At 38.1% G+C, this 20,202-nt stretch overlaps 1 long non-coding RNA gene across 1 annotated transcript in view; it reads left to right on the forward strand.

The window, feature by feature from the left end:
• Positions 1 to 20,202, forward strand: part of LOC113952283 — a 136,659-nt gene that overhangs the window by 64,585 nt on the left and 51,872 nt on the right. The window contains exon 3 of the long non-coding RNA XR_003529491.1: positions 16,885 to 16,968. This is a non-coding gene — a long non-coding RNA (uncharacterized LOC113952283). The remainder of the gene's footprint in view (positions 1 to 16,884; positions 16,969 to 20,202) is intronic.

A 20,202-nucleotide genomic window follows, 5' to 3' on the forward strand; every position in this document is an offset into this window, starting at 1 on the left:
AAGAGGTTTTTCTCCCAGAGTAGTTGGGCACTGGAACAGGCTCCCCAGGGAAGTGCTCACAGCCCCAAGCCTGAGAGAGCTCAAGAAGCGTTTGGATGATACTCTCAGGCACATGGTGTGAGTCTTGGGAATGGTCCTGTGCAGGGCTAACGGTTGGACTTGATGATCCTTGTGGGTCTTTTCCAACTCAGCATTCTGTGGTTCTGTGAATAACAGGAGGGAAAAAGCTCTCAAACACTTTTTTGGACAACATTTATCAAACAAGGCAAAAGAAGCAATATATTGTAGTGTCAGAAAGGGAAAAAGATAGAATTTGTCCATATAGAAGTTGTCATTTTTCAATGAAATTATTTGCATTTCTAATTTGTATGTATCCACTTACCTTACTAGTTGAAGCAGGCCTGAAGTCGATATTAAAATAGTCTACTTGTAAGCCTAGATCTCTGTGCTCCTGGTATATGGCCTTCTGGTACATTGTAGGGATCTTCCAAACAGTTCCCATCAGGGTTTTTCATTCAAAGCTGATAACCTGTCTGAGGAAATATTCTTGGCAATTCCTGGGCTGAAGCACCAGAGCAAAAAGAGAAGAGAAACAGTATCATATAAGACAGGTCCTATGGAATAGTTTCTGTGCTTTCTTAGTGAGTACCTCCCTCTTTCTCATGTGTGCAAAGGTTACCCATGCCTTAAATAAGTACATTATTTTTTAGGAAAGTAAATATCACGTATTTTTTTAACCTAGTAATTTTAGGGCTAAGCTTAATACACTGACAGTACTGGAAATAGGATACATGTGGCTTGCATCTGGGACATAGAGGCTTGTAAATAAAATGTGCCCAAAAACTGTGCCAACTTTTTCCCAGTGTCCATTTTTTATCACTGTGTATGCATTCAAACATGAGTGCACATTTCCTTGGTGAAGATGTTTGATCTGTGCCAATCATATAGGTTTATCTAAGCATAATAAAAGAGGACAATAAAAGTACTATGTGAAATCAGTAATGGCAGTAGTATTAAGTGCACAAAGTTGGAAATGAAAAAAGGTTGAGTTTAGAAATTTGGCCCACGACATGCACCAGAAACGTGTGTGGGTTTTGTCTCCTTTCTTTCCTTGAAGAATGTAGAATGCCTATGTGGAAAACCTCCTCTTACTCATTGCATTTCATTCCTTTCCAATACTGAAATAAATCCAAGTTCTCATAGTTCACATAAAATGGATTCAGTCCAGGGAGATCATTGCCCTGTTCTCATTATTAATCTAGAAAGTTTCATTACTTGTGGCATGTCACTGTGCTGTGAAGAATATAGAGGGGGCAGAGCTGCCTGCCTAGGGGCTGGGGGGAGAGGCAAAATGCCTCCCCTGGTACCCAGCAGCTTTTTCAGGGGTGATTTCATGTGGATTTGAGCATGAGCGAGCGTAAAGCCAGGCCAGCCCAAGCTGTTCTCCCAGGGAGCTGATGTGGGAAGGAGAGGCGCTGGGCTGCCTCTGCCGTGGGACACTCGGCGGAGCTCAGCCCTTTCCGTGGCCAAGCTCTGACCCAGCTGACAGCGGGGAATTCCAGTTGGAGGTTATGAGACCTACACAAAACTGAGTCACACTGTATTTAAATCAAAATAAATATTTAGTGAGTGTTTTTCTTTAGGACCCTCTTGTGTGAGACTTGTTAAATGTCGGTGTTTAACAGGAGTGCAAACACAGCTTTAATTAGAAAGGATGTTTTTGCTTAAAGCTGTATACCATCATTGTGACTGGGGTTTGTAACTCTGTTATTAATGGCTTTTCCCAATGACCTGGTCTGAAGATTCCCAAACCACAATCCCATAGATCACTTCAGGTCTGCAGGGAGCTGACACACTGTGGCAGCTGCTCTTAGGCTTCTTGCCAGAGATCAAATCATGCAAAAAGCAGCTAAAACCACACTGAATGCTTTTTTTTTTTTTTCTTTCCCTCCTCCCCACCACTTGCCCCAAGTAAGTAAGTGCTGTCTAATACAGCCCTGCTATTTATTTGTGAGTGGGAGGAAGAATTCCCAAGGACATCAAAGCTCTGGAGAAGTGATTCCTGGTAGCTCTTTTAGGAGAAGTCATTGCCACTTCTTTCCCTGTAGTTTTTGTTTTTTTTTTTTTTAAATACATGATGATTTATGTATGTTGGTGTTGGATTAATACTCACTCCTACTCTCCTAGGATTTTTAGCTAGGTAACTTCTGGTGTAGAAATTAACATTTCTGGTGGTCAAAATACATGGAATATTCCATATATGGAATGTGTGCATGGAGGTACAGAAGATGGATGGTTTTACCTTAGGAAAAATTCACTATTTTGTGAATCTCAAGTATGACAATTTGTGGTTTGGTATTTTCTTTCTTTATTTCTTTTTTTCCTTTCAAAATCACAGTGTTAAACAACTGAAAAATCAAGTTCTGGCCAACTCCTATTTCAAGAAGATTTTTGAAAATACCAAAGAAATTTTTTTTTTTTGAGCTGCACATTTAATCCATATTAATTTTTTTGGTGTCTTATGAATTTCTTATTACTATTCTGGTCTCTTAAGATTGGAGAATGCTTTCTTGCAAATAAAATGTTAATTCTTTTTCTGTGACTCAGGAGAAGAGTTTTCAAATTGTGAGAATATTTATTTTTATCTTATCGACAAGGATGTTGAGATGAAACAAATGCTTTTTTAAAAGACAGCAGCTGGTTCCAGCCTCCAGGTTTGAAGTATTTTCAGTTTCATCTGCTTACAAGCAGCTGGAAGCAAGCCTGTGTGGGTTGCTTGTTTAAGAGGTTAATGTACTTTCTATGGGGAATGCAGAACTGGATCTCACAGAAAGGAATATATTAATGTTGTCAGTGATGAGTTTTCATAAATTGAACTTGCACCAAGGGCCTTTGAAAGGGACTTTACTCCAAAAGTAATTTTGATCTTCTGCAAATAAAAATAACAAATGTTTGACCATAGCCAGGTTGCATTTGCAAGAGGTAGTTTAGCTATTTTACATTTGTTGGTTGATTTAGGTTTTTTAGATGAATTTGAAACAAATATCCCAATAAAAAGAAATTTTCAGGGGAGGAAGATTGTTTTATGTTCCAGTTCCTGGCAAGGGAAGGAATGCTTTCGAATAGCAAAAATCACACAGAGGGCCTTTTTTATTCATGGTGTGTGTGTACATAAATACATATATGTGTCTGTATTAGAATTTTCTATGCAACTAGTATCTAGCACCATATAAGTCTAGCAGAAAAAAGATTCAGTTTGAAAGAAAAACATTAAATATTTTAATTGAGATGATGTGTGTTGTTCAGCTGATGTATTGCTTTACAGAGAACGTGTAGTGAGTGAGGAGGGATTATTTTCACTTGAACTGTTCTTGTGATGAAGGGAAGATGAGGCAGCTGTAAAGTGGGTCACACTGAATCTTTCATTCTTTGTATAGAATTTGAAAAAATGGAAATTCTTTCCTTGCTGTGTGCAAGGATTTTCTGGTTTTAATAAAACTGTTAATTCTGCTGTGTGTCTTTCTTAAATTCTCAGCAGTTAACATGTGTTCAAGATATTTCCTTTAGGAAAGTTTTTCTTTTTCCATATGCTAACTAGGGAGCTGTGAGGAGCAGTGTCTTAAAGGGAGAGCAATACCTGGTTCCAGAAGAATGGTGGTGACAGACATAAGGGAAAAACGATGACAGTAGTGTTTCCCTAGTACCATGTTTGCTCACGAAGTGTGGTACTTACTGTATGTTATAATGACCCGCTTAAAAAACATTAATTCATTGTCAAAAAACCCCTAAGCATCATGAAATATAGTTCAAGATGTGTTTATGCTTAAGATGTAGGCAAGACTTTGTTTTCTAACAATTCTTTGAATATTGTTGTTAAGCATGTGAATAAGTTCTGTCAGGTGACCTGTATCACTGAGTGATGGTAGCTGAGGATATAAAATACTGTACCATTTTGCCTTGTTGCAAACCCAGATACGCCCCACTGGGAACTGTTCTTCTAGATGGTATTTTGAGCTTGCGTGTTTGAGTGGATTTATTTTGCAGATGTCTGCTTGCCTGGTATCAGTAGATTCAAAGAATCTGGGTCCTGACATTACTGGCTTCTTGAGTCAGGACATTGCAGTATACCTATAGGCAATTCCCTGCCTTTGGCTCATTTAACATCCAGAACCTTCTTCCATATAATAACATGTAAGCTATGATATGTTTAATATATCATAGAAGTCTTCTTGCACTTTAAAGAAATAGCATAGGATTGTCACTATGGATCAAATATTTGTTGCCTTGATTTGCAAAATACGTTCTTTGTCTACAGCATTCATTTCTGTACAGCTATTTCACATCACTACTTTGTCTCACTTTTGGTGTGATCTATATTATATGTGCGTATTGTTCTGTTTCATTGCAGAAATGGTATGTCTAGCAGCCAATTCGTCCTCATCTATTCAAGAACCTTGGTTTTCTGGACCTTAAGAGACTATATGAACACTTATATAGATATGCATGTGTATATCTCTAGTATCTTTTTCTAAAACGACAAAGAGAACCTAGCCCTGGGATGCAGGTGCCACAGTAAATAAATGGAGATCGAAGGATTTCATATTGTGAAGAGATGCAGTCAAATCAGAAGGCATAAAAAAGGAGAATGTTTTTAAAAGGCCTCAACCTAGGTGTTTTTTCCTCAAGACATATCCTTTAATTTTCTCAAAAGCCTTAGAATGCTTATGCAGTGCAATTTTTTTCCTAATCTTTCCTGTATTATACTGATGGTTTGTGAACTGGAAAGGAGTGCTATAGATGGACCACAGAGTTATAGAGTTTCCATGTATCAATGTGTTTTTGTTCTCTCTCTCTTTTTTTTTTTTTTTTTTTTTGAGGGTAATGGAATTAATGTGCTTTACAACTTTCATATGAATGTAAGGGAAAAACGAAGCTGCCAATATGAAATGGATGTGTCCGTAGGTCTTGATTACTTCTTCTTCCTCTTTCTTTTATGAGAATGCTTCACCATGAGCATTATCTCAGTATCTCTTCCTTTGTAATTAACGATTATAATTAATATTTAACTGCTGTTATATCATCATAGCAGTGTACTTCTGAGCATTCTTTTAAAAATCATTTTGAAATGCAGCTATGGAATGATAAATATAAATGCATATGGGACAAACTACACGGGAGAATTTGAAATACCTAGAAGTTACATTTTTTTTCTGATAAGGAAAATCTTGATAGTATAATTTTTCTTCTGTTTGAACAGAAATGTGGATGGAAAGGAGATAAAGAGGGGCTGTGAAGTTGTTTACCATGCCTGTGTGAAAGAAACAAAAGCCAAATACAGTATTGGATCATGATAAGGGGACAGCTCATATTTTTTTAGCTGTACTGCTAAATCCATACCTTATTTAGAGTGATGACATTTAGAGTTGTGGGGAGGTAAAACCTATTTCAGGATGAAAGGAAGTATCTTTCTGGCAGTGAACTGTCACCTGTACAAATGGCACTTGCTATACTGTTCCGTTTACACTGGGGATGGTGACTGGGGTGAGAGAATCTTCCCAAAACATGCTTCTGGGATTCTAGAAACTTGAGGCAGTTTCTCCTTGATGCTTGGTCCTGCTTCTCAGGGATTTCAACACCCTAGTCCTGTGTAGCAGATGCTGTGTAACACAACTTGATTGTTCTTAGAAGCAACCGTGTCAGTCACAGGTTGATATGTTCCCAGGCAATGCCTATTTAGGAGAGGTGTCAAAATTTAGGATTAATAGTGCCTGTTTATCTGAGAGATGTGCAATTTTTAGAATTCTTGTCTAAACACTAAAAAGATTTTCTGCTTGTTATGGTTCCACTCTGCTAAATTGATGAATATTGTCCTTTATTTGAAGTTGATTAATAAAGATCTTAACATATTGTTTAGATTAAAGCAGCTTTGCATTTCATTAGAAAAAAATATTATGTAATGATTATATTTGGACCTCATCTTCTTTTTCTTTTCCCCTTGCTGGTATTATTCTGTGGTGGCCTTCAAACAAGGAGTCTTACTAGATTCTCACTGGGTGGCCAAAAAGCAGAAGATTACAGAAGTTACAAAGATTCATGTTTGTTTTGGGTGGAGGCTTCAAAGGCTCACAGACTTCCTTACACAAGGATGCAGTCAGGAAATGGGAAGGGAGGAAAAAAACATTAAATCTGTTTTATATAAAAAGGAGGTCGTAAAGCCACTGTCCTTGCTCAGCCTCAGTGGAAAGGCAGTGTACTCATGGGTTTCTTTGCACTATATATGTCTTTGGCGTTTGTGTTAGTTGCAGTCAATAAAGCTTCTTTTTTTTTCTTTACATGTGTGCCTTAGTAATATAAAATACAGTGATATATTCATAAGGCAAATTGTAAGCAGTGTGCTAAAGCTTAGACACTTAAAGTGTATAGTTTTGAGGTGCTGGATGATGGGATGTATTCCAGTCCATATGTTCTGCAGATTGCAATTAGTAAAACCCTCCTGCTGCTATGTGGGATAAAGTGTGAGCTAGGATTTAAAGTTTGGGTTTGTTTTTTTTTTTTTTGCTAAGTTACTGAAGGAATTACCTCATCAGTTGCTTCCAGTACTAAAGATAACTCACTCATGTGGCTTGCCCAGGCTGGCCTGTATCTGGAGGCCTTGTGATTTTGTTGTATATCACTAATGTTAGTCACTTTATTAGATGGTGTTAAGATACAGCTGTAAATCAGAATTCTAACATGATATTATGGATGTCTGCATGAACACAGGTCTTTATATACCATGTCAGACTGTTGACACTTAAATAATTGTGCACACATATGTGCTAAGGATGGATGAAAATAAAAGGAAGAAATTATTTCTGCTCCTATTCAATCAATTGACTCCTTTTGCAAAGAAAGGAAGGAAATGCTCAGTATTAATATGCAGTTGCTTATATATGCTGCCAGTGGTGTTATCTGTTATGTTTTAAATATCTTGGTCAAGAAAAAAGATTTTTCTTGTGTTTCCTAGCTGTAAATTTTTTCCCCAAGGTTCCTACCCCTCCACCCCCTCACTTTTCTTTTAGGAGGCTTCACTTAAGGAAGTTGCACACAGGAAGTGATTTAGATTGTAGAATGGACACAGGCACCATACATATGCATGAGGAGATGCTGTGAGATAATCAAGGCTTTGAAAGAAAGTCACCATGGAGCTGAAATCCCACAGAGGAATGACTGGGAGGATTCAGTGTACTTGATTTGCTTCTTTGAAATTGTTAGCTGTAGTCAATATTTGCCTTTGTAGGAATTATTGGTTTTGTTATTTATGTTCATTAATAGGTTAAACCTTACATCACTTTTGTGGTGAAGTAACTGTTTGTTTCAGTTCCTGAACATCCAAGCACTATATCAGTTTGCCATTGGGGGCATTCTGCAGAGCACCCCAATGCCCCAACACTATTTGAGTGTTTTCAAGCTCCATCTGGGTCTGTGGGAACCAAGGTGTATGGAAAAGAGAGGGCTGGACACAACTAGGAGCTCCTCTAGGGGAGGAGATGATGTGCAGCTGAGCTCAGTAACAGGATATAGGCTAAAACTGATTTGGCTAAATCTACCTGGGCAGCCAGGACAGGGCAGGCAGCTGAGATCTCTCCCATGCTGCTGCTAGTTGGCCAAATGACTACGTGACAGAAGCTGACCAATCCAGGACATTTTCATTTAAAGTCATAATATGTAGTAACCCACTGATTTAACGAAACTGAAACTGAGGAGTAGCAGCAGACTCTGCAGTGTTACAAACTGGTCAGAACCCAAGCTGGTTAACTGAGCATTGAACTTATTACGTGGGAAAAATTGAGCAAACTTAGTTTTCTTGGCAGTAGTTACCCTTGTTTTCCATTTCGGGAGGATCTGGGGCTCTGTGAAATATAACTAGAGATTGTCGTTATGAGTCCTGCTCAAGTCAGCTTCCCAAGACCTCTTATGCTCAGCACTGACTCTTAAGTCAGCTCCAGAAACTTTTAAAATAGATATTACAGTGTGATTGTTGCAAGATTAATGGTAAAGATTCTGTGGATGTAAATTATATTTCGATTTGGGAAGATTTGCTTGTCTAAATCCCTCATAAATACCTTCAAGCAAATATTAAAGTGATGGGGGGATCCTTTATTTGCTTTGGGTTTCTCTTGGTGTACTCATTCCAAGAATTGACTTCAGTCTGACTATAGTGGCAGAAAATGAAACCTGATATAATTTCCACTAAGGGATGGGAAGATTAAAACAGTTTTGGAATCCAAACCTGAAAACTTTCCCAAGTTTGTCAGTCTAAAGGTGTTCCATTAATTCAGTGAGCATCCTTACCACAATGAATTCAGAGGTGAGAAGCTTTACAAATGGAAGCTGTGACAACCATTACACCAGCAAAAATCAGTTTTGTCTCTGGAGTGGCAGGTATTCAGACACTCTTTCTTTCCTGTTGCCTTGCCTGAGAGTCAGTGCTGTAAAACTGAGAAAACTCTGATTGTTGTTTATACCTAGGCATCCTTATGTGACTGTGATGGTACCCAGGAACACTCACCTGATGGTGTTTGCTGCAGTATAAACTATGGTAATAGTTTTTGCTAGTTCTTCACTGAGGTACCTGATTTTATTCGGGATTAGAATACTATCTTTTAAAAAACCAATGATTCTCCCTTCTGAATTTACTACCAGTATAATTTAATTAAGTATACATAATTTCTTAGAGTTACTATGACTAAAAGTTGGACTTCTGATTGTGAAGGTATTCTTTTTGGTCTAGAAATACATCCTCAACTCTTCAGAGAAGGTGGTTAGAAGTAGGTTCCTGTCTAAAGATACAGAGACAAAAAAACCCCACCAAAACATACTATTCGGCATCTTATTTATCGTTTCTTGTGCCAGCCTTTTAGAAGCTTGAATACAATATTTTCTTCCCTATCTATGCTTTTCCATTTGTTTTTGTATCAAGATAATAGACTTCATTTCTGTTTTTTTTTTTTTTTTTAAGATGTTAAAACATCTGTGTTGTCAGAGTCATTCTCCAGGCTGGGTTCCTCAATCATTTTGCAGTGAATGTGGCAACATCATGGAATGTTTACTGTTATTTACGGGAATTGTAACCAATAGGAAGAAAACCAAGTGAGTGTTTGCATTACTGCTATATTTTGGAAAAAAAGATTTTTGGCAGTGTAGAATATGTGTGTGTAATAAGCTCTGTATTTTAATTATAGTGAGAAAGACATAAGAGGAAATTTCCTGTATTTTTTATGAGCATGACTCATAAGGGATATGTTTGCTATGGTTAATATCCAGTGGGTTTTGCCCTCCTGAAGTAGTGTCCGATGTCTGTGCACAAAACTCCTTCACTTGGCTGATCTTAGGCCTTGGCTTGTTTTTGGTTGATTTCCACTGTCTTCAGTCAAATGCAGCTGTATTTTCCTTGTGTATACCAGGAATAAATGCTACCTCAATGCACTGAGGCCAGATTCCCCCCCTCCCCCCCCTCCTTTTGTGTCTACAGTGCACCATATTGTGGAAATGGATACTCTAAAATCCCATCTAAACTCATGGTTTTGGAACCTAGCTGAATTCGAACTGCTTTGGTACATTTCCTGGCAAGCACATGAAAGCTAAACTTGTTAACTGCACTGTCAGTGCTGACAGTTTTGGAGTACCATCCCCCAAACTTGAATGTTTGGGTAGTCCCATGAGACACAGTGCTTAGATGCTTTCCTGAATACTCAGTACCGAGGTGTGCTGGACCATGGCATGCAGTGTGGGCATGTTCCTGCTGTCTCAGGTGAGTAGGTGCAGCCAATACTGGGGGCTCAGGAGGAGGAGAACTGTGAAAGTGTAAAAGGGGTTGGTGGGAACAGCACAGGGGAGTTTCCCATTTTTTTCTTGAAATGGATGTTACTGTTGTTTAAAGACAAAAAACCAAACAACATAACAACAAAAACCTACTGACACACCTTTGGGGAGTCCAGTAAGAAAAAAAATGTGACAGATGGCTACCATCCTAAGTAACTTTATTATATTAGTGGAAGAATGTAGTAGATGTATATGTTTCTATTCTGCCTATGGCTGAGGTACTGGTGATGGTACTGGTGTTATTTCTGTTCTGTGTCATCCCAGACATTTTCTAATATACCAATGTCACTAGTTGCTGAAAACTAAAAGCAAGTTAAGTATAGCATTAAAGCCATCTGCTAGTTCAAACAGAAAAGTTAGATAATTAGCTGTTCTTGTCAAGGGACTGTGATTAAAATAGGCCATCTTCATAATAGTGACTGGTTTGCAAGGGACTTCCTGGAAACCACCTGGGATAATGAAAATGAAAAGAACAAAATTAAAAAGGATGGGGAGGTTGTGCCATTATAGTTCATGATGACTTTTTAAAGTGAATTAAGTCAGCTTTTAATTTGAAGACTGTTATTTTGGTACTTTGGAAAGAAACAAAGATTGAGTTTTCTGACTGTTTGGCAATGTGATGCCATTAGGTCAGCCAGGTTACTGCTGGAGATCTTTAACATTTCTATGTGAAGCTCTGGTTTCATTGCTCTCATCCTTATGAACTTGTGAGTGCTGTCGGCAGAGCTCATCTTCAAAGGCCACTATAATCTGTATAACCTGGTGGCTCTTGCTTAGGGAATTTGTTCCTTCTGGGGAATTAGCACTATTAAGAAGAGGAAAAACATCAGAACACAATTACTGCATCATTCTTTATCAGTTAATGATTGCAATATACATAACAATGTTAGTGTAATATGAATTTATATTGATAGATAACTTTTAAGGGAAAAGCTGTTTACCAAGTAGTCTTAAAAGAAACCTTATACTGAAGTGGGAGGAAGGATCTGAGTAACTTTGGCAGCTCCAGCCCCCTCTCCAGCACTACTGTGGGGGAGCTCTGTGCTCCCTTTGGCTTTTCCTGCTGAAGTCTTGTCCTCTCATCCAAAGAGATACCATCAGGAAAACCTCCACAGGCTGAACAACACTTGCCCTTTCCTGCATGTGAATTCCTTAGTGGATGCCCTGTGCCAATGTGATCATTTTAAACAGTGAAGTTTGACCTGAATCATCTAAATTATGTATCTTTGAGAACACACTGTTAAGGGCAGCTATGTTAAATAGACTAGTAGGATAAAATAAATGTGTAGTGAGAATGCTCCATTATTGGTATGATTTAATTAAATATATTTTCACTTCATATGGACAAAAATCCTATATATAAATGAAATTAGTTGAAGTTTATTTGGCTTTTTTTTTTTTAATTGACAGTTGCTACTTATTTAACAATTCTAGTAAAGAGCTGTTGATGCTGTTTCAGATAGAGCCTTGTTAAGAGTTTCAGTGTGACTGTAGTGTTTTTTCATATGAAATGTTCTGGAAATGTCTCGAAAATGTAATCAAGTTGAATACTTAAATTAAAATGTGGGCAACAATTAAAAGTACTCTGGCTTTTCTAAATTATTCTAAATTATTTTCATTTAATGGAGCTTTTAAGTCTTTTATTCCTTGATTAGGAAAGCAATGATTTGAAAAATTATTGAGGTCTCATACGTGTCAGGGATGCTTAGCTTTAAAAAGCATGAGTAAACATTTCAGTGCAATATGCTCCAAATAAATTGCTGTGAATGTTTGTGGTTATACAAATATTTCTGATCAGTATAATGGGTCAGACTTTCATATCATTAGAAAGGTGCCAACTGTATGTATGCATGATCTCGTTAATAATGTATCAATGCATTCTGTATAAAACAGCAATGTGATGCATCTAGTGAATGCTTCTCTCAGGCTTGTTGTAAGAAGTGCTGACCCCAGGGAATGGCCTGAAATTGTGTCAGGGGAGGTTTAGGTTGGATATTAGAAAATGGTTCTTCACCCAGAGGGTGGTTGGGCACTGGAACAGGCTCTCTCCCCTGGGAAGTGGTCACAGCCCCAAACCTACCAGAGTTCAGGAAGTGTTAGGATGATACTCTACGTGGTGTGACTCTTGGAGATGGTCCTGTGCACGGCCAGAGTTGGACTTGATGGTCCTTGTGGGTCGCTTTCAACTCAGCATATTCTGTGAATCTGAACACTGCATTATAAATTTTCTTTTCCTTTTTTTTTAATATTGAGAAAAATAAACTATTTAACTCTTAAAAATTGCTTTTGAAGTGCTTTCTTGAAAACCTTCAAAAGCGGAAGATCCATATTTTAACTTCCAGGTGCAGGTTGGCACTCATGCTTTAAGTTGCCTAGTAATGAGCTGTTTCAATATCAACACTCAGTGACCTGATGGCCATGGTTCTGCTTTGTAATATTTTTGTTGGTAGCAAGCTTTTCCATTATGTCCAGTGAAACAGTCTGACTTTCTAGTATTTGTACATTTTTAATGTTATTTATGTACAAGGGAGAAAATGGACTGAGAAGCTGACAACCAAGGTGAAGCAAGAACAGGCTTTTCACTTGGTAATATTATGACTGGCTTCAGATGAGTCTTGCAAATGAGTAAGCTACTGTCAAAGGTATGAGATAATAGAAAGCCTGGGTGGCTTGGGTTGAGCACTGTGAATCTCTTGGTGGCAGTTCATTGTGGTCAAATTTAATCTGCTTTTAAAATTTGTATTTTATTTTTAAGACCTAAAGCTTGTTAAGTAGTATGACAAACCATTAGAATATTTCCCCCCCAAACTGTATTTCTCTAATGTGCCAGAGATTTTTCACATCTGCTTTTTGATGAGGTGTCTGATTATACATTTTTGTTTTGTCCTGTTCTTCGCACGAGTTGGTGAAATTCAGATTTTCCTGTAGATAAGCCTTTGGCTTTTCAGTTGCTTCCACCTTGCAAAGAAATTAATTCCTTCAAGCCAGTGAGTCTGCAGCTCCAGCTGTGACTGTAGATGAATGTTCTTGCAGGGTCATGTACTGCAGCTCTGAACCTAAATAAAAGGATTAACAAGAGTTCACTTGGAGGAAAAACACTTAATTTCACTATAATAACTATGAGAATCCATAGGGAAAACCAATAAAGCTTTACTATTAAAATTGTTAACAAATGATTATTCCACCCTGACCCCCTCTTCCTGCTGTTACTGTACTTTTGGAGCAGTAACAAATGATGGGATTGACCTAATTCATGGTAGTGCTTTAGTCCCTGGACTACAAATGATCTTTTACTTGTAAAATAATTCCTAGTCTAGTTCTTTTAGGAGACAGTGAATTTAAGCATTTATGAAGGAAACAATATTTTCTGGTGCATTTCACTCAAAATTTCGCTTGGTGTGAAGGAAGAAGAGGCATCGTGTAGACAGTGATGCTGGGACTGCCCAGATAACGCCCCTCATTTCTTCAGAAGAGCATGAATATTTTCCACAGCCAACACAAACTACTTTTAATGATTCCTGGCAGAAAGGGAGGATTTCCAGGGTGACTCTCTTCAGCTGCAGATAATAGACCTCATTGTTTTATCTCCAAGCCGCACCTCTGCTCAGGATTGGGGGAGGGTAGAGGGGCTGTTGGCAGGGGGCTTCCTCACCCAGCAGTATCTCTGTTGGGTGTTGGTGACTGTGGTACAGCTGCTTTTCACTGGAGTGAGTGATGTGAAGGGCCAAGCCACTGCTCAGGCAATAATCCTTGAGGGCTCTCCTATCGCAAATGGAGATGCAAGGAGAGGATGGAAGGATTTTGATCATAGTAATATTGACTCTTCCCCTAGAATTCTAGGACTGCCAGCCTCAGGAAGCAGTCAAAGCAAACAAAACAATACTTGTCCATTTCCTTGGGAAGGAAATCAAGTAATCAAAATTGACTAATGTGACTGTCCTGCTTGGTTTAAGAAATCAAGCAGAAAAAAGTTGTCTAATTTTAAAGATTAAAGCTCGATACTAGCTTTGTCTTTTACTTCATTTGGTCTTTGGAGGTGGTGAGTCCTGGTTGGTAGGTTGGTGACCCTCATGAACCCCTGTCTAGAAAATGCCACGGTGCCCATCTGAGTTGCCTGCTAGGAGCTCCTGATGCTGAAGCCAAGGCCTGAAGTATGATACATGAACAGGTTTTCCCGAAAATGGTCCGTGGTTCTGCTTAAGCACACACTTAGCACCACAAACTGGAAAGCATTTTGGGTTCTTTCATGTGCTTTTGTGTTCCTTATTTTTATTTTAAACATTTTGCCCCTTTGACACTTTTTTTGTGCCTACTATATATTTTCAAAGAAATAAAACTTATAAAAGTATTCCTCAATCCTTCTTTCATGAAAAGGTTACTTTTTCTTCAGAGAGAAGAAAAATCTGTGGACAGCATTGAGCTGTGTGTTTCAGCACTGGTTTTCATTCTTGACCAGATGAGAATCACACTCTACTTTGGCTGTTGACTCACTTCTTTTGTTTCTCTCCAGTTTTCTTGCTTGCAGGCTCAGGAATGTGTTTTTGATTTTTTTTTTTCCTCTTCATGATTATTTTGTGGAGAACCATCTGAGGCTGTAGGGACTATCAGTAGTCCATAGGGAAGGCCTAGGAGACACAGTCTGCATAGAATTTCACATGAACTTTTGTTCTTCACTATATCCTTGCTCCAGCACTGTTTGAGCCAAATTTTTCTGATGGTCTCTTGTTTAATACTTAATGTGGCTTTAATTAGTTACAAGTAGCAACTATTCTCTAAAGGTAGGAATTGCAGTCAAATAAATTAGGCATGCTCTTTTATCAACTAATTTTCGTTGGTTGAATTTTTTTTTTTTTAAAGGTAAGCAGTCAGTGCTTTAGAGGTGTTTCTGGTTTTCCTACATTCCTCAGTGATCTTGGGTCCCCTTGCAGAAATTATAAAAGTTCTGTTGGAAGACACTTGAGTTTTAAAAGCACGGTTTTGTGGAAACAGTTGGCTTGATATTCTGACTGGATTTTCAGTACCTTAGAGCTGTAAGGTGAAAATTTTAGACCAAAGCCACCGCAGATAATGGTACAGCTGTTAGGTGTCTCTGTTTATGTGTTAGGTCTTTCATTGTTGAGTACATATTAACAGGATTTAAACATGGACAGGGAAGTGTAACTTAGGGTCTTTTCCCTCCTCCCTTCCCCCCCAGCTCCCAATAGCTTGAATGTTCACCAGGTTTTTAAGATGCATTCTGGATATAGCTACTTTACATTAGCAATTTAAATGTTCTGTATTCTGCTGCTGAAAAATGCTGCTAAATCCATGTCTACCAAAAGGCAAGGTGAACTGGGTTCTTTGTCTCACATCTCATCCAGTTTGTACTCAACCACATTGTGCAGTCTAATCTACACCTGGGTAGCAACTCATTGCCCTTGGAACTTTCCTCTCCATTCTGTCTGCGCTGTCTCACTGAAGGCTGAGCAGGTTGTGTGGATGTAAAGGCAGGTATTCATTAGCCACGACAGGCTGTGCCTGCTACTGTAACGTGAGAGTGGGGGAAGCATAACTCGACCTTTTTTTTTTTTTAGGCTAGTGTGATCTAAGAGCTAACAAATTGATTTATCTATTTAATTTGTAAAAAGGAGCAAATATGAGAGGAGTCCATGATGAAATAAGAATATCACTTGTTCATGCTGGTTTTTTAAGTTATCTTAACACAGGGCTGCATTAAAGCTTCTTCTATGTAATAGGTGGCAAGGTTCTGTAGACTTTTTGACAGCTGTGTAAAATTGGTGGTGTGAAAAGACACAAATTAGAAAACTGAATGTTAGATAAAACACTTAAAATTTTGTAGATGACAAGATAAGTATCTGCGCATGGATTTAGTAAACTTTGTCTCATAATAAATGAGGTATAGTGAAACACAGTTATAGCCATGTCCTGAGTGATACTTTGCTATGCCTTATTTACTGGTGTAGGCAGTTGGACTGTCCATGAGTAGCAACTGTGCTAAGTAGCAGAAACCAGAATGTTCCTTAGGTCTGATGAAGATAATTTTATTATGTGTATAAGGAAGAAAATATGTGATAGAGATGTAATTCACCATAAAGTACGGTGTCCTTCATAAAAACAGACTCATTGGCATTCTTTTATGAAGGAGGACCTTTCCTGTGCCCTAGAAACCGTGTTTTGTCCATGAAGTATACAGTGCTGTGCTGGTAAACATGGGAGTTAATTGCAGTACATGAAATTTGAAAGGTTAATTTGCTGTCTAGTTGACTGCACTGTTACTCTGTTAATCAAGCAGATGCATGTAACACTAGCAGTGCGCATTTTTTCTTATTTGGTGTTTGATTTAGAAAAAGAAGACTTTGCAGAGGTACCATTTAACTGATATAAGTTGCAGAACCTTTTAATACACTTCTGCTGTGGGTCTAAAGTCAAAAGGTAGCTCTAAAAAATGCTGTGTCCAGAATGTTAAAGTATTCTTTATACCTGGACACTTAAGAAATGCAGAGCTTTACAACTGAAAATAAAGGAAGAATGTTAAGGAAGGGCATATTTCACATTTAGCATAAGTCATTCTTTCTGTAAAATACAACCATAATTCGGAAATGTTATTTCTTTTTCTGTGAGAACTGAAAAACTTCTCTAGATATAGTACGAATTAATATCAACAAGTGAATATGTAGATAGAGCATAGTTGCCAAATAATTAAAACAACTATGGATGATTCTTTCTCTTCTGATTCTTCTATTTTTACATGTCATGTTGATTTTCCGTCTTTAATTATTCTTGTTAGTAATTGTATTTCCTGTGGTTCTGGTTCTGCCTCAGCCAAATGTTCCACAATTTAGTTTGAATGCATGGAGAAAGTCTAAATAAAAAATTACATTAAAAAAAAATAATTGGAACAAAAGAAATCCTTCCAAATGCAGTGTCAGACTGAATTCTGAAGTATTATTTTTCTATTTGCTATGGATTTGGTGACTTTTGTGTTGTCTAACATGCTTATATTTCTTTTTAAACACTTAGGAGTTCGCCAGACTTTTTTGTTATGTGGTTTCTGAAGCATTATCCTGGGACAATAGTAATGATGGATGGATGAATGTACTTCAGGTAAGAAATCAGATGTATGTCATTTGGGATGGCTGTTCATTAACTTTCCTCTCATTGTTTTGGTTCAGCTGTAATAGTAGGAGTCTTTAATGTTACAGCACTAAAATTCACTGATTATTAAACATAAATCTCTTGTCTATATGAATGTTTACATATGTCTCTCTCTAAATCAGTGTCGGCAAATTTTTTGTTTTTCTCCTGAATTTAGTAACTCTGATAACAGATGATGTTGCTGCTATTATAGTCCTTACCCTTGCTACTGTATAAAAACATTTCCTGAAGAATTTTATTTCACATTAGCAGTTACAAATGTAAGTCTGAATATAAGGATAATTTCAGCATTTCTTGAGTGGTTTAAGTAACTTAACTTGTTCTTTAAGGCTGTGCCAATTCAGGATCTAGTTGTGAAGGTGTTGATACCTGTGGAAGTTAACCCAAGATTGTTAAAGCCTGCACAAAGGCAAGCAAAAGTTGGTCTTGGTTCACAAACTTCCTGAGAAAACATGGACAAATTCTTTAGTTTCAGTATCAGTGGAAAGTAAGTGCCCACACACTGATATCCTTCCATCTCTGGTAGAGAAGATAGTATGTCCAGAGTACTTTTTTTGCACAACTCTGATATGCCCGGGGCTACACTGAGCTTTCTGTGCACATGAGGATCACCATGTTGTGCTGGTAATGTAGAGCAGCCAGTGCTCTGAAGTGAAGGTAGTTACTGCTGAATGCACATTGCAGTTAAAGCCAAAGACTTGGGCTTATATATAAGTGGTGTCTTAGTACATATGCGGGCTTTAGTACTTCTGGGCTTCCAGTTGCCCTCTTCTTTTCTTCCTTTGTAAGATCATTGTGAAGATGAACATGGTGAAGACTGCATTGTGTTCAGGTTGGAGCCAGATGTGTAGTATAGGTAGAGTGTTAAAGGGGTGTCTTAAGGCAAGGACACAAAATATACAAAGGAATGACCCTGGAGTTACTTTATTCTCCAACTTGCAGGATATAAGAGCATAAACATAGCAAACACATCAAAACGTCAGTATCTGTCAGATCAAGAACTGTGTTAAAGCTAGAGTTTTAGGGAAGGCATAGTAGCCTCCTGTCCCAGGGAGTGACTGATAGCTGATGCCAAGAGAGAAGAGTGGAGTATGCTGTTCCTTCCCATATCAGCCCCTCATGGTCCACATGTTAAGGATATCTGAGTCAGTGCTGGCTTCTGTGTTGAGTAGCCTTGGCTCTGCTTTCCCTTTCTGTGAATTTGTAAGGTTATGTTTTGAACACAAGGTGAATTTTTAGGCTCTGCAACTTCGTACTGTTCAGGATTCCCAAGCTGAATGCTGTGAGGGAGAGAGCAAGTAGTTCCTGAAGTTAGTTTTGAACCTCCTGCTTGCTGATTCCATTTTACCTGGGGACTAAGTTGACATCCCAGGAAAATCAGGAGTTGAACTGAGCCTTTTCTGCTCTGGTGGAGTGGTAGGAAAGGATGGTGAGTGTGAAGCTTTAAAGAAGGATTAACAAGCAGTTACACTAAAATTTCCTCAAAGTGAAACTACTGGTCTTCTTATGGTGCTGTTGGTGTCTTGCTAAGGAATAGGTTGGAGGCAGCTGCTCAGACCTGCCTTTTTTTCTCTCTTAGCTTATTTACTGTGATTTTAATAGTAATTTGGATGTTGTGTGACCTTTATGTTCTGTACCTCCTTGAATTACAGAAAGCAATAGAGAAGATGATATGTCATTTAAACTGTAAGGCAGTCATCCTGGCCATTTTTTTCCTGAAAGAATTCGAGATTGTGTGGAAGAAACCATCATAAATTTAAAATATCCTGGGGACACACACTCAGCAACATATTAAAATATAGAACCATTAATCAGAACTGAACTATATTTTTTCTTGTTGCTTTTTTTCCACACAGTTGAAACATTGCTTTTGAGTTCACAGAAACTTTAGGTGGAGTAAAAACTAAAGAGGCATTGCTCAATGATGCTTTTGCTGCAAAATCATTGCATTGAGGACCTGATTGTACATATTCCAGCTGATGTGTCAAGGCTATGGAATAAAGTGTGAATTCCATAAATCTACCTGACTTGCTTAGATGGAGTCACAGAAATACACTATGCAATATATATGATGTTACCTATTGTGGTAGGGTTGCAGAACTGGAAAAGGCTATGGCTTTGCTGAAGGTGAGCTTCTTTGAAAAGGTAAAATTTTATACTGTGAATGTGCTAACTACAGAATGCAGAGTACTACACTTTCAAGAGTAAAGACATCTAAAATTCTGTAGAAGCAAGCAATAAAAAACAAGCTCTTAGCTAAAATTTTAGATCCAGATGAAGGAGAAGAATTTAATTATTATGATTCTCCTTGGCAGACAATACTTGGGAGACAGAATTTATACAGCTGGATAGAAACTTGGTTTATTTTTTCTCTTGATTTTTGTTTTTGCTAAAAACAGTAGAGATCTTGGACTTAATAGCTGTTTCTGATTACAGAACCAACTATCCCATCTGCCTTCATTTTCCCTTCTGCATCTATATGCCTTATGAGGTACAAGGCAAGTTGTATGTAGCATATTGTTTAAGGCTATTTCAGTTGGAAGATGACTCCACTGTGCATGTTCTGATGACTCATGGAAGAGCATGTAAAGGACTGCCAAGCCAGCTTTCTCACTTAGAGGAAACTGTTGGGCACCTTGTTCCTCAAGTCCCAAGAAAACGGGCAAAGGTTTTCCCCCAAATCCCTTCTGGGTGGGCTGATGGAGACTGAACTCGTGGTACAATATGAGCAGCTATTTAATGGAGAACCAAAAGAAGAAACCTCAAATGAAAAAGCTTTGCGATACTAGAACTGTGGGTGAAGTGTTTACTGACTGTTTTAAGCCTTCAAATTGGGGTCGTGGTGGGGAGAAGGGCAAATCTGCTGCTTTGCTTGCCTGTACAGGAAGGAGTGGCTGAGAAAAATGTGTTGAGAGAGTTTGGTAATGGAGAAAGTGAGTTGGACAATTTGATTAGGCTAAAGAGAATAAGGTTTATCCACTGATCATGTGGATGCATGTGAATATGTGGAGGTGGACTGTTTCTTGCCAGAGACTTTTATAAAATTGTAAAAACAGAGCAGTTTTGTTTTTTTTTTTTTTTTTCTGTAGCAGGATATAGCTAGATTGTAAACTTTGGCAGGACTCTTAACATCTGAATGCTTCTTGAAACTCTGACAATGTTTTTGTAAAACTAATTCTGGAA

The sequence above is a fragment of the Corapipo altera genome, unplaced genomic scaffold (assembly GCF_003945725.1).
Source record: "Corapipo altera isolate COAL_440 unplaced genomic scaffold, ASM394572v1 60, whole genome shotgun sequence".
In the NCBI taxonomy this organism is placed as follows: Eukaryota; Metazoa; Chordata; class Aves; order Passeriformes; family Pipridae; genus Corapipo; species Corapipo altera.